The sequence below is a fragment of the Petromyzon marinus genome, unplaced genomic scaffold, assembly GCF_048934315.1.
Source record: "Petromyzon marinus isolate PM22_M1 ecotype Great Lakes invasive population unplaced genomic scaffold, UKy_Petmar_22M1.pri1.0 PM_G_Scaffold_37, whole genome shotgun sequence".
Lineage (NCBI taxonomy): Eukaryota > Metazoa > Chordata > Hyperoartia > Petromyzontiformes > Petromyzontidae > Petromyzon > Petromyzon marinus.
This window is the reverse complement of record NW_027422950.1, coordinates 494835-509428: the sequence shown is the minus strand read 5'-3', so window position 1 is coordinate 509428 and position 14594 is coordinate 494835. Positions and strand designations below refer to the sequence as shown.

Here is a 14594-nt window from a genome sequence, read left to right as displayed (position 1 = left end):
GCAGTCAAGAAAGCTTTAAATCAAAATGTATATTCATATTCTTGGTTCTTTCGGTAAAGTCACGTTGAAGGGAAACAATAAAATAATAAAATATATATATAAACCAATAAAATGCATAATTTATTATATATTCCCTTCAACGTGGTGACTTCACCGAAAGAACCAAGAATATGAATCGCCGCAGTCACGAAAGCTTTAAATCATAACTTTCTCGATCTCCGTTAAGCAACGCGAGAAACATCGTCACCAAACCGCCGGCAAAAGGGTCGCCAATCCTTTACTTTGTGCACACGTCACGATGCCACGTGCACACGTCACGATGCCACGTGCACACGTGTACACGTCACGATGCCACGTGCACACGTCACGATGCCACGTGCACACACGTTATGTACATGTCACGATGCCACGTGCACACGTCACGATGCCACGTGCACACACGTTATGTACATGTCACGATGCCACGTGCACACGTCACGATGCCACGTGTACACGTTACGATGCCACGTGCACACGTCACGATGCCACGTGCACACGTTGTGTACACGTCACGATGCCACGTGCACACGGCACGATGCCACGTGCACACGTCACGATGCCACGTGCACACGTTGTGTACACGTCACGATGCCACGTGCACACACGTCACGATGCCACGTGCACACGCGTTGTGTACACGTCACGATGCCACGTGCGCGCGCGTTGTGTACACGGAACCGCCCCCGTTACCCGCCGGGTAGGTGGCTACGAGTTTGCCGGAATGCTCGACGACCCTCGCCGCTCGTTCCCCGAGCTCCTTGGCTCGCCACCCAGTGGCGTGGGCTCTGTGGCGAGACCTTTGACGCCCACTTGTGCTGTGGCCGAAACGTCGTGATTTTTTATTGTTTCATTTTTTTTACCCGCGTGACTTTACCGAATAGAACCAAAGAGCGTGGATCCTCGCGGTCAACGAAAGCTTCCAATCTAGAATTGATAGCCTCTACGGGGAGGGTTTTCACCTATCTGTTAGAGCTTTTAACAGACAACGGGACAAGAAGTCACCTGATGAAGGCCGCTTGTGTTGTGGCCGAAACGTGGTGATTTTTTATTATTATTTTTTTAACCTGCGTGACTTTACCGAATAGAACCAAAGAGTGTGTGGATCCTCGCGGTCACTAAATCTTCAAATCTAGAATTTTTTTGCTCGTCTGCTTCGGCACCGTCGCCGCGGTACGTCGGGACTCGCGAGCGCGCCACGCCGCCTCACGGTTTGTTATTTAGGGTCGCGTTCCTTAATATTTGTTATTTGAGTGAGCCTCGAGATCTATTGTTTTCCCCCAATCGTTGACGCGGTTTCAACACCATTCTCGAATTTGTGCGGCGCTCTGGTTTTGTGCGTGCGGGCGCGTCGAAGGATTATCGATTTATTTCCACGTCAGCTAAAGTTTCCACAGCCGCGTAATTTGCAACGTTCCGCGCGTACGAGCTTGTCGCCCCGATCGCACGTTTGCTGCCGCGCGATTAGTCCGAAACGCTAAAATAAACAACCGCCGGATGAACCGATAGCGCGTACATCACTCACTCGTCCTCACTCACACTCCCCTCTCTCACTCTCTCTCACTCATTCGTCCTCACTCGCTCACTCATCCACCAACATCGGGGCCGGATTCGGGCGTGGGGGGGGGCTTCAGGGGCTGCAGCCCAGGGGCCTCGTCCAGCTGAAGCGCCTCCAGAGACGAAGTGAAAAGTGATTTCAGTTGCGCATGCGGAATTTTATTCGTCGTTAGCCTTGAAAAAAAAATACATTTTATTTTTCTTTAACTTTGTTTTCCTTATTCTTAGCTCTTTTGTCACGTTGAAGGGAAACAATAAAATAATAAAATATATAAAGTCACGTTGAAGGGAAACAATAAAATATATATAAAACAATAAAAAATATTGTTTTATATATATTTTATTGTTTCCCTTCAACGTGACTTTACCGAAAGAGCTAAGAATATGAATTACTGCAGTCACGAAAGCTTTAAATCAAAATGTTTAAACGTGTATGCAGTCGGCGGCGTTTCGGGCAATGACTCTTTTAATTGTGCGTAAAAATAAAAGGCGCGAGCGATGGGAGTTGGGGTACGATGGGAAACGCCAGCGGTGTTGACAATCTCTCTGCTGCTCGTGTTGAGGGAAGTTCGTCTGGCTGCTTTGACATTTACTGATGACGTCCGGCTGCATCAGAGGCTCAAATGGCAGACATTGTCCGTGACAACAAATATCCATTTCAACTTACACGTAATTATATAAATATACGCCCTTGCCGGTTTGCACTAATTTTATGAAGAGACGTATATACACACACACACACGTACATGTGTGGGGTGAAACGTTCCCCGGGGGAATACAGGAATGCCTTCAGATGCGTCAGCTGTGATTTCACTCCATTCCGGTGTTCCACATTAAAGAGAGAGAGACGTCCCTGTAGGATTGTGGTGTATGGCTGTGGACCAATCTTAGCACGCAAACGCGACAACAAAATAACACAATAAAATTCTCACGACGTTTCGGCCACAACGCAAGCGGCCGTCTCTTTTTGTTTTTGACGACAAAGCTCCATTGAAGCTCCATTGAAGCTCTGTCGTCCCGACAGGTCTGTACCTTTCACCTGAAGATGGCCGCTTGCGTTGTGGCCGAAACGTAATGAGAATTTATTGTGTTATTTTATTATTTTATTCTCATTCTACGTGGTGGTGACTTTACCGAAAGAACCAAAGAAGATGAATCCTTGCAGTCACGAAAGCTTTAAATCGAAATTTAAACTCGACGTTTTAATTTAGGCAGGAATTCTGGAAAGGCTGCAACAACCGGGGGAGAGTAAACCACCCCAGGTGGCTGTGGTTGCAGGCCGGTTTGATCGCCTATGCTCAACGTTACGAGAGAGAGATATAAAAAAACAGCATTGAACATTAATTCACCCGATTCCAATCGCACGCACGAGAACCCAATCAAATGACTGGCGGTGTGTTTATGAACATGATTTGGAATTTAAATGCAGTGGGTGTGTGTGTGTGGGACTCACACGAAGAAGAACGGAAATATTAAGGATATTATGTTTTTCAATCGAACGGCTGTTTGGGTTGCGTTGTGTTCATTAAAGTTACTTGCAATTCAAATACAGGTGTGTTGTTGGTGGTTGTGATGCCAGACGATAACATTGTGAGGAGCAATGCCTGAATCTTTACCCTTGGGGTTCCTCTAGAAATGGCAAAAAGCCACTGAGAGTGGCCACGTGGAGGAGAGGCTTCTACTCTGTACAGAGCTGGACCGGTACCACCATGGATCTCTGTGGCATTCAGGAGATCCAGTGGACTGGCTCTGACTCCAGCCATCATGAGGGGTGCAGAGTCCTCCACTCGGGGCAGGAGAATGCCAAACAACAAGGAGTGGCTCTTATTCTGAAAAAAATAATGAAGGTGGCGTGGGAAGGTGGCGGCGAGGTGTGGGAAGCTGTAAGCCCCAGGCTACTTTGGGCTTGCCTCCCCATCAACAGGAGGCAGGGAATGGTGGTGGTGGTGGTTGCTTACGCCCCAACCGAAGATGAACATCAGTGGAGGGATGCAGGCAAGCCCGTGGATTCAGATTCCTTCTATGACCTGTCACAGGTGTTAGCTAAAAGTAGCCCCTCGGGATAGAGTCATCTTGTTGGGTGACTTTAATGCCCGAGTTGGTGATGATGCTGGCACCTGGTCTGGAGCGATTGGAAGGCATGGGCCAGATCAACTCAATAACAACAGTAGGAGGCTGTTAGACTTCTGTGCAGCCTATGGGCTTGTCATTGCCAACACGCTGTTCTGGCATCTGTGCATCCAGACAACATCATGGATTCACGCCGGGTCCAAGCAAGAACATCCGCTGGACTATATAGCAGTGGACCAGCGAATGCAGACCCATGTCCTTGACACCAGAACCTACAGTGCTGCTGACCTCACTGACCATTAGCTTTTCATATGTAAGATCTGTGGGCTGGGTAAATCTGTGAGTAGGAGCGAGAGAAAATTAAGCTCCCAAGCATTCACTACGTTATAAACAACATATTTGCACTCATAAGTCGCTTGCCTAATTGCCTCAGCAACTCGGTGCTTCGTATCGAATCTCATCTCAAACAATCGAAGGGCGCCCCCTAGTGGCAGCTGCCCCTGTGTGGCACAAGGTGGCCCTCCACCGGCCTGCACGTGGACATGAGTCTGTCGGTAGGGGGCGATCATTGACGCGTCATCTACGTTGTGGAGTTTCCGGATAATGTATGGAATTACCACAATTTTGACCGTGACACCAACATGCAATGACCTGTGCGTTGTGAGTGACACAATACTCTGTTTTACATCCGCCGTGAAGCAGAACAGCGCATAATGTGGTGAATGTTACTGGGGTAGGCAGGTGTGCCTGTCGGATTTGAACTTTGAATCTCTGCAACAAATAGAGAATGCGCTACCATTTTCCTGGTTCTTTCGGTAAAGTCACGTAGATAGAAAACAAAAAATAAACAAAATAAAAGTTTAAAAAATGAAAAAATGTAATACAAATAACAAATAAAAATACATTTTAAAAAATTAATTGATAAGATGCCATGGGTCGACTGACTCAGATGACTGGGCAATGCACCGCCTTTGACCTCCACTACACACACACACAGTGTGTACGTACACACACACAGTGTGTATTTACGTACACACTGTGTGTGTACGTACGTACACAGTGTGTACACACGTACACACACAGTGTGTACACTGTGTGTGTACGTACATACACACTGTGTACACACTGTGTACGTACACACACACAGTGTGTACACACACACACACTGTACAAACAATAATGTCCACGTTGTTGCTGAGTTCACGCACCCAAGGGAGGGGGCAATGGAAAATAAATCTAAATCAACTTAAACTCCATCTCCGCTCTGTGACGTCACCACTCAGCATGACCTCAACGGCATGAAGTGCCAGCGGGAGGTGTACCTCGCTAGTGACGTCATGTCACCAAGGTATTCACACTCCCCCAACCCTGTCCACGGCGCTCTTGAGCGTGACGTCACCTCCGCTTGGGTCACTGCCGATATCAATCCAGTGCCAATCCTTATTTGGGCAAAGCTACGCCCAGTGACTGGCGGTTCATTAACATAATGTGTTGAAGCAGTCGAGTGTTTATTGCGACGGGTTCAGCAGCCACGCCCCACCCTTCGACATATGGCCCGGACTCATTAACATAATTTATTCAGTTACAGAGCCGCTCATTGTGGGAGGGGCGTGTCTCTTACCCCGGAAGTGACGTCTTGTTACCTGCTTACCCGCGTGACGTCGCGAGGTAACAGGAGGCTGCCGATCCGCGCTTGCACTGAAATCCGAGGTGAGAAATTCTCATGGTGGTGGTGGTTGTTGTTGTTTACCAAGGTAGAGCCTCTCTCTCTCGTAGGGATGTCAGTTGAGTAGCAGCGAGCATGGGAATCGATGTCCAGGTTGGAACTTTACAACGTGGGGCCTAGCCACGTGGGGCCTTGCCTCCTGCCCTCGCCTGATTGCGTTTACTTTAATTATCTCGCTTAAGTTTAATTTGTCTTCACCCGGCTCGCCACTTTGTAACTTTGTTTTATTGTAAATATTCACGCAGTTTTTATTTTTTTCACCAGGCCAAGCCCGCTTGAGCTGCTATACCGCTCTTGTTATCAGAAGCGACCTGCCCACAACAACACAAGGTGAGGCTTTGTCAACGTGTGTGAATGTTTTGACTTAAAACTTTGGTGACTGCAGGAATTAATATTCTTGGTTCTTTCGGTAAAGTCACGTAGATAGAAAATAAAATGAAAATAACACATAATAATTTATCTTTTTTTAAATGAAGCAAAACACCCCACAACGTTTCTATGGCAACATTAATGTTGAAGATGCGAGGGCTTACAGGAATATTTATGACATTTGCCCTCTCATTGCGTGCCATGACAGTGCTGTTTGCACAGTCACACATAGTCACTGTGAGATGATTTTCTTGGTCGTGTTTTTGTTTTGTTGCTTGTTGTGGTTGCACCCGATTCAAGAGCCGAATGGCTCACGGGACTATAACCAAAATAAATCAAACTGAAAATCAAAATACTGAAACTGCGTGATGAATTTTGGGAAAGTTTTTCACTGCATCTCCAAATATATATAAAAGGCAAAGTTGTGATTGCGTGCGTCTGTTCAAAATGTTTAGCGTACTTCCCGACATGCAACAAACTGGAAATTTGCCATGTGGGTACTTTCCAGACTGTACACCATACAAATATTATACAAATACACTTTTGTGTTTTTGTTGGGGGGGGGGAGCTCAATAATGTATAGATTTTTTGCACGGCAAGTGACCTGTGACGTCAAATCTGTCACGTGACCCTCGCACGTGGAAGCGAAACTCATTGTAGTGTAGTGGTTAGCGTTGTCTGTGTGTGTGTGTCTGTGTGTGCGTGTGTCTGTGTGTGTCTGTGGCTTTGTGTCTGTGTGTGTGTGTGGAAGAGTAACGCATTGTAGTGTAGCGGTTAGCGCTACGCTACGCTACAAACCCGGCGACCCGGGTTCGATTCCCGCTCACGGCCAACACCAGTGACGATTATCTGAACCGGTCCCAGGCCTCCCCTAGGTCGACTCAGCCTCAAATGAGTACCTGGTGTGGTGTGTAAACATTGCCACTAGGGAGACAAAGGCGGTCGGGCGTGGTGCTGGCCACCCACCCCCTCGTGTACCGTTCCGGCCTTCATAGGTGCTCGCTAACAGCACTTGCCCCAACAGTCTGTCAAGGCTATACGGGGGATCTTTGTCTTTGTGTCTGTGTGTGCGTCTGTGTGTGTGTGTCTGTTTGTGTCTGTGTGTGTGTCTGTGTGTGTCTGTGTGTGTCTGTGTGTCTGTGTGCGTGTGTCTGTGTGTGTCTGTGTGTTTGTGTCTGTGTGTTTGTGTGTGTGTGTCTGTGTGTGTGTGTGCCTGTGTGTGTGTCTGTGTGTGTGTGGAAGAGTAACGCATTGTAGTGTAGCGGTTAGCGCTACGCTACGCTACAAACCCGGCGACCCGAGTTCGATTCCCGCTCACGGCCACCACCGGCGACGATTATTTAAACCGCTTCTGGGCCTCCCCTAGGTCGACTCAGCCTCAAACGAGTAACTACTGTGGTGTGAACATCGCCACTGGGGAGACAAAGGCGGCCGGACGTGGTGGATCCAAGTCCCGGGCAAAGCCGGGTAGTACAGCTTGTCGTGAATACATGAATGAATATAGACGTGTAAGTCACGTGTGACTGTATATATTAATTCCTCCATGGCTCGATACTGACGTGTAGATGTTGTGGATATTTTTATTTTCTGTCCGCAGCTGAGGCTGGTCTGATGGAGCAAAGGCACTCAGCACAGCAGCTCGGTACGACAAGTCGACAATGCGACCAGCGTGCATACGGCACGGATCGTACTGGAAATTTGACACGGCACCAGAGAACTCACAGGAGAGAAACCCTTCAAGTGCACTGTGTGTGACAAGGCATTTTCAGATTCATCTGCTCTTAAAATTCACCAAAGAACACACACGGGAGAGAAACCCTTCAGGTGCAGTGTGTGTGGAAAGGCATTTGCACAGTCATTTGCTCTTAAAAAACACCAGAGAACACACACGGGAGAGAAACCCTTCAAGTGCAGTGTGTGTGTGTGAAGACATTTTCAGATTAATTTGTTCTTAAAACCCACCAGAGAACACACACGGGAGAGAAACCCTTCAAGTGCAGTGTGTGTGGGAAGGCATTTCCAGATTCATCTAATATTAAAAAACACCAGAAAACACACACGGGAGAGAAACCCTTCAGGTGCAGTGTGTGTGGGAAGACATTTCCATATTCATCTAATCTTCAAAGACACCAGAGAACACACGGGAGAGAAACCCTTCAAGTGCAGTGTGTGTGGGAAGGCATTTGCAGATTCATCAAATCTTCAAGTACACCAGAGAACACACATGGGTGAGAAACCCTTCAAGTGCAGTGTGTGTTGGAAGGCATTTGCACATTCATAAAATCTTCAAGTACACCAGAGAACACAGAAGCATCAGAAGATCCGCAAGGAGTGGAGTCTGAAATCAGCTTGTGAAAGTCAAAGTGCCACAATAAGCCCATCCCTCATGAAACACGAACCGGAAGAAAATCCCAGCTTGGACACTTTTGAAGGTATCGAGGTGAAATATGAAGAGGTGAAGGTGAAATATGAAGAGGTGATGGTGAAGAGCGAAGACGTGAAGGTAAAATGTGAAGGTGAAGATTCAACTCCAAAATGGGACCTTCACATCGTGAAGCAGGAGGAGAATTCTGACTGAGGCAGAGCGAGGCAACTCCCAGCAGTTTGTGGAAGTGGAGGTGTGGGTGGACTTCCTTCGAGACAATACAAAGTCAAGTGGAGACCCGGTAGATGTGTAAGCCTGAGACGATGTCGCTCCAATAGATGCACCTTTGTCACAGGCCTTTAATGAAAGTAACGTGAAGTTGGACACTCCTAGGTTCAACCTGCAGAGTAAGAGCGGCCAGTCTTTGTGGACCTGTGGGTTGGGTAGATCTCTAACCAGATGCGAGAGACAAGCTCCCAACCATTCACTATGTTATAATATTTGCATTTACACAGTGCTTGCTTAACTGCCTCAGCAACTCGGAGTTTTGTGTCGTACCTCGTCTGAAACACTCGAAGAGCATCCCCAAGTAGCAGCTGCCCCTGTGTGGCACAAGGTGGTGGCCCTGCACCGGCCTGCATGTGGAAAAGAGCCTGTCAGTAGGGGGCGATGATTGATGCGTCATCTCAGTTGTGTAGTTTGTAGGCAATCTTGATTCGAAGCTTTCGTGACTGCAGGAATCCACACTCTTGAGTTCTTTCGGTAAAGTCACCACGTAGTAGAAACAACAGATCACGGCGTTTAGATCACAACACAAGCAATCGTCATCAGGTGGGACAACCACAGCAAGAGAAACTGCTGAAGTAGTAGGCGCCTACTCCAGCAGTTTCCTCTTATTGCTGCTGTGCTTGTCCCACCTGATGACGATTGCTTGTGTTGCCATCGAAACGCCGTGATCTATTATTTGTAGCGTATTTAGAATTTGCTACATTTTGATCCAGGCGCCAGCATGCAACGGCCTACTCGTTTTGAATGACGCAACAATAGTACGTTGTACATTCACTGTTAAGCAGACGGTGCGTATTTGTAAAATTACTTCTTGTTAATACGATGTAACGTGATGCAGTCAATTTTGCTGCAGTAATTCAATGTTGTTAATATGCCCGTCAATGATTTAGAATGAATACTTGTCTGATTGTGCGCGTGCATGTAACATTTTGTCTGAGGGTCAAACATTGAATAAGTGATGTTAGGACAAAGTGTGTGTGTTTTTTGGAAGTAACCTGTACAGAGAACTCAGGTGAGACCCGTTGTTCTTGTGATACAGGTCACAGGGTACTTTTGTGTTTCACAAAGCGTCTGCCTCTGGAGCAACTCATTGTCTTTGAAATAGGTAGCATGCTTGGATCATTCATCAGTTACAAGGCATACCACTTGAAAGTTACATGTATAGGAGGAGGTACATTCTCTACAACACGAATTGTAGTTTTGTCTTGTTGACGTAGATTTTGTCTAACTGGGACTAGAATTGTTCCTTGCTGATTCACATCTGGATGTTCGTTACCTATCGGTTGAAGCAAACCCCACTGCTGTTGTTGAGACGCTGTGCACCAATGAGGGTCCAACACATTGACGGCCTTCAGGCCAGGAAAGTCACAACATTTGCACACGAATGACGCATTCACGCAAGCACCCCATGCTCCGTTTTGAAGTTTTAAAATGAAACATCTTTGAATTGTGTTGTGTTTTGAATTAGATGATTTTATTTCTTCATTAAAAGCTTGTATCAATTTACATCTGGAAGACTTCATTGAAAAGGATATTTCGTGTGAATTTTCTCTCGTCTTTAAGTAGATGGCCTTGCCGGGGGTTCGGTTGGATGCGGACACACACTGTGTACACACACACTGTACACACACACAGTGTACACACAGTGTATACACAGTGTACACACACACAGTGTACACACACACAATGTATACACACATAGTGTACACACACAGTGTACACACACACAGTATACACAGTGTACACACACAGTGTACACACACACAATGTATACACATTGTACACACACACAGTATACACAGTGTACACACAGAGTGTACACACACAGTGTATACACAATAATGTCCACGTTGTTGTAGCTGAGCCCACGCACCCAAGGGAGGGAGCAATGGAAAATGAATCTAAATCAACTTAAACTCCAACCCCGCTCTGTGACGTCACCACTCAGCATTACTTCATCGGTGTGAAACGCCAGGGGGAGGTGTACCTCGCTAGTGACGTCATGTCACCAAGTTATTCCACCGCGCTCTTGAACGTGACGTCACGTATGCTGGGGTCATTGCCGATATCGGTCCAGTGCCAATCCATATTTGGGCAAAGCCACGCCCAGTGACTGGCGGGTCATTAACATAATGCATTCGTTAAAGCCGTCGCGAGTTTGTTGCGACGGGTTCAGCACTCACGACATATTGGCGGAACATTAACATAATTTATTCATTCTCTAATTTATTTAGTTACAGAGACGCTCATTGTGGGAGGAGCGTGTCTCGTATCTCGGATGTGACGTCATGTCACCTGCTGCTGCGTGACGTCACGAGGTAACAGAAGCTATCGCTTCCTGCACTGAAATCCGAGGTGAGAAATTCTCATTGCGATTGTGGTTGTTGTCGTGGTGGTTGTTGTTGTTTACCAAGGTAGAGCCTCGCTCTCTCTCGTAGGGATGTCAGTTGAGTAGCAGCGAGCATGGGAATCGATGTCCAGGTTGGAACTTTACAACGCGGGGCCTAGCCACGCGGGGCCTTGCCTCCTGCCCTCGCCTGATTGCGTTTACTTTAATTATCTCGCTTAAGTTTAATTTGTCTTCACCCGGCTCGCCACTTTGTAACTTTGTTTTATTGTCAATATTCACGCAGTTTTTATTTTCGTTCTTTTGTTACCAGGCCAAGCCCGCTTGAGCTGCTATACCGCTCTTGTTATCAGAAGCGACCTGCCCACAACAACACAAGGTGGGGCTTTGTCAACGTGTGTGAATGTTTTGACTTAAAACTTTGGTGACTGCAGGAATTAATATTCTTGGTTCTTTCGGTAAAGTCAAGTAGATAGAAAATAAAATAACGATAATAATTTTTCTTTTTTACAATGAAGCAAAAAACCCCACAACGTTTCTATGGCAACATTAATGTTGAAGATGCGAGGGCTTACAGGAATATTTATGACATTTGCCCTCTCATTGCGTGCCATGACAGTGCTGTTTGCACAGTCACACATAGTCACTGTAAGATGTTTCTCTTGGTCGTGTTTTTGTTTTGTTGCTTGTTGTGGTTGCACCCGATTCAAGAGCCAAATGGCTCACGGGACTATAACCAAAATAAATCAAACTGATGACGTTGGGAAAGTTTTTCACTGCATCTCCAAATATATATAAAAGGCAAAGTTGTGATTGTGTGTGTTTCTGTTCAAAATGTTTAGCGTACTTCCCGACATGCAACAAACTGGAAATTTGCCATGTGGGTACTTTCCAGACTGTACACCGTGCAAACAATATACAAATACACTTTTGTGTTTTATTGGGGGGGGGAGGGGAGCTCAATAATGTATAGATTTTTTGCACGGCAAGTGAGCTGTGACGTCAAATCTGTCACGCGACCCTCGCATGTGGAAGAGTAAAGCATTGTAGTGTAGCGGTTAGCGTTGTCTGTGTGTGTCTGTGTGTGTCTGTGTGTGTGTCTGTGTGTGTCTGTGTGTGTGTGTCTGTGTGTGTCTGTGTGTGTGTCTGTGTATCTGTGTGTGTGTGCCTGTGTGTGTGTGTCTGTGTGTCTGTGTGTGTGTAGGGAGCGATAGCGTAGCGGTTAGCGCGCTGCGCTATGAACCTGGCGACCCGGGTTCGATTCCCGCTCACGGCCAACACCAGTGACGATTATCTGAACCGGTCCCGGGCCTCCCCTAGGTCGACTCAGCCTCAAATGAGTGCCTGGTGCGGTGTGTAAACATCGTCACTAGGGAGACAAAGGCGGTCGGGCGTGGTGCTGGCCACCCACCCCCTCGTGTACCGTTCCGGCCTTCATAGGTGCTCGCTAACCGCACTTGCCCCTACAGTCTGTTAAGGCTATACGGGGGATCTTTGTCTTTGTGTGTCTGTGTGTGGAAGAGTAACGCATTGTAGTGTAGCGGTTAGCGTTGTCTGTGTGTGTGTCTGTGTGTGTCTGTGTGTGTCTGTGTGTGTCTGTGTGTGTGTCCGTGTGTGTCTGTGTGTGTGTGTGTGTGGAAGCGTAACGCATTGTAGTGTAGCGGTTAGCGTTGTCTGTGTATGTGTGTGTCTGTGTGTGTCTGTGTTTGTGTCTGTGTGTGTGTGGAAGCGTAATGCATTGTAGTGTAGCGCTTAGCGTTGTCTGTGTGTGTGTATCTGTGTGTGTCTGTGTGTGTCTGTGTGCATGTGGAAGTGTAACGCATTGTAGTGTAGCGGTTAGCGCTACGCCGCGCTACGAACCCGGCGACCCGAGTTCGATTCCCGCTCACGGCCACCACCGGTGACGATTATTTGAACCGCTTCTGGGCCTTCCCTAGGTCGACTCAGCCTCAAACGAGTAACTGTTGCGGTGTGAACATCGCCACTGGGGAGACAAAGGCGGCCGGACGTGGTGGATCCAAGTCCCGGGCAAAGCCGGGTAGTACAGCTAGTCATGAATACATGAATGAATATAGACGTGTAAGTCACGTGTGACTGTATGCATTCCTCCATGGCTCGATACTGACATGTAGATGGTGTGGATATTCTTATTTTCTGTCTGCAGCTGACGCTGGTCTGATGGAGCAAATGCACTCAGCACAGCTCGGAACGACAAGTCAACAATGCGACCAGCGTGCATACAGCACGGATCGGACTGGAAATTTGACACAGCACCAGAGAACTCGCACAGGAGAGAAACCCTTCAAGTGCACTGTGTGTGACAAGGCATTTTCAGATTCATCGACTCTTAAAAAACACCAGAGAACACACACAGGAGAGAAACCCTTCAAGTGCACTGTGTGTGGGAAGGGATTTTCACAGTCATCTGCTCTTAAAATTCACCAGAGAACACACACGGGAGAGAAACCCTTCAAGTGCAGTGTGTGTGGGAAGACATTTTCAGATTCATCTGCTCTTAAAACACACCAGAGAACACACACGGGAGAGAAACCTTTCAAGTGCAGTGTGTGTGGGAAGGCATTTTCAGATTCTACTACTCTTAAAAAACACCAGAGAACACACACGGGAGAGAAACCCTTCGAGTACAGTGTGTGGGGGAAGGCATTTTCAGATTCATTTGCTCTTAAAACACACCAGAGAACACACACGGGAGAGAAACCTTTCAAGTGCAGTGTGTGTGGGAAGGCATTTTCAGATTCATCTCATCTTCAAAGACACCAGAGAACACACACGGGAGAGAAACCCTTCAAGTGCAGTGTGTGTGGGAAGACTTTTTCAGATTCATCTACTCTTAAAACACACCAGAGAACACACACGGGAGAGAAACCCTTCAAGTGCAGTGTGTGTGGGAGGACATTTTCAGATTCATCTCATCTTTAAAGACACCAGAGAACACACACGGGAGAGAAACCCTTCAGGTGCAGTGTGTGTGGAAAGACATTTTCAGGTTCATTTGCTCTTAAAACACACCAGAGAACACACACGGGAGAGAAACCCTTCAAATGCAGTGTGTGTGGGAAGACGTTTTCAGATTCATCTACTCTTAAAACACACCAGAGAACACACACGGGAGAGAAACCCTTCAAGTGCAGTGTGTGTGTGAAGGCATTTTCACGGTCATCTGCTCTTAAAACACACCAGAAAACACACACGGGAGAGAAACCCTTCAAGTGCAGTGTGTGTGGGAAGGCATTTTCACAGTCATCTGGTCTTAAATCACACCAGAAAACACACACGGGAGAGAAACCCTTCAAGTGCACTGTGTGTGGGAAGGCATTTTCACGGTCATCTGCTCTTAAAACACACCAGAGAACACACACGGGAGAGAAACCCTTCAAGTGCAGTGTTTGTGGGAAGACATTTTCACGGCCATCTGCTCTTAAAAAACACCAGAGAACACACACGGGAGAGAAACCCTTCAAGTGCACTGTGTGGGAAGGCATTTTCACGGTCATCTGCTCTTAAAACACACCAGAGAACACACACGGGAGAGAAACCCTTCAAGTGCAGTGTTTGTGGGAAGACATTTTCACGGTCATCTGCTCTTAAAAAACACCAGAGAACACACACGGGAGAGAAACCCTTCAAGTGCACTGTGTGTGTGAAGGCATTTTCACAGTCATCTGCTCTTAAAACACACCAGAGAACACACACGGGAGAGAAACCCTTCAAGTGCAGTGTTTGTGGGAAGACATTTTCACGGTCATCTGCTCTTAAAACACACCAGAAAACACACACGGGAGAGAAACCCTTCAAGTGCAGTGTGTGTGGGAAGG

General features: G+C 47.1%; 1 long non-coding RNA gene and 1 pseudogene across 1 annotated transcript; both read left to right on the top strand.

The window, feature by feature from the left end:
* The first annotated feature begins 5651 nt into the window (after window positions 1-5651).
* On the top strand, window positions 5652-9913 carry LOC142915921 (uncharacterized). Its single transcript, XR_012936159.1, has 2 exons — window positions 5652-5719; window positions 7356-9913. It is a non-coding gene; the product is annotated as an uncharacterized LOC142915921 (long non-coding RNA).
* A 3022-nt stretch (window positions 9914-12935) lies between these two features.
* Window positions 12936-14310, top strand: LOC142915920 (uncharacterized; annotated as a pseudogene).
* Window positions 14311-14594: the final 284 nt, after the last annotated feature.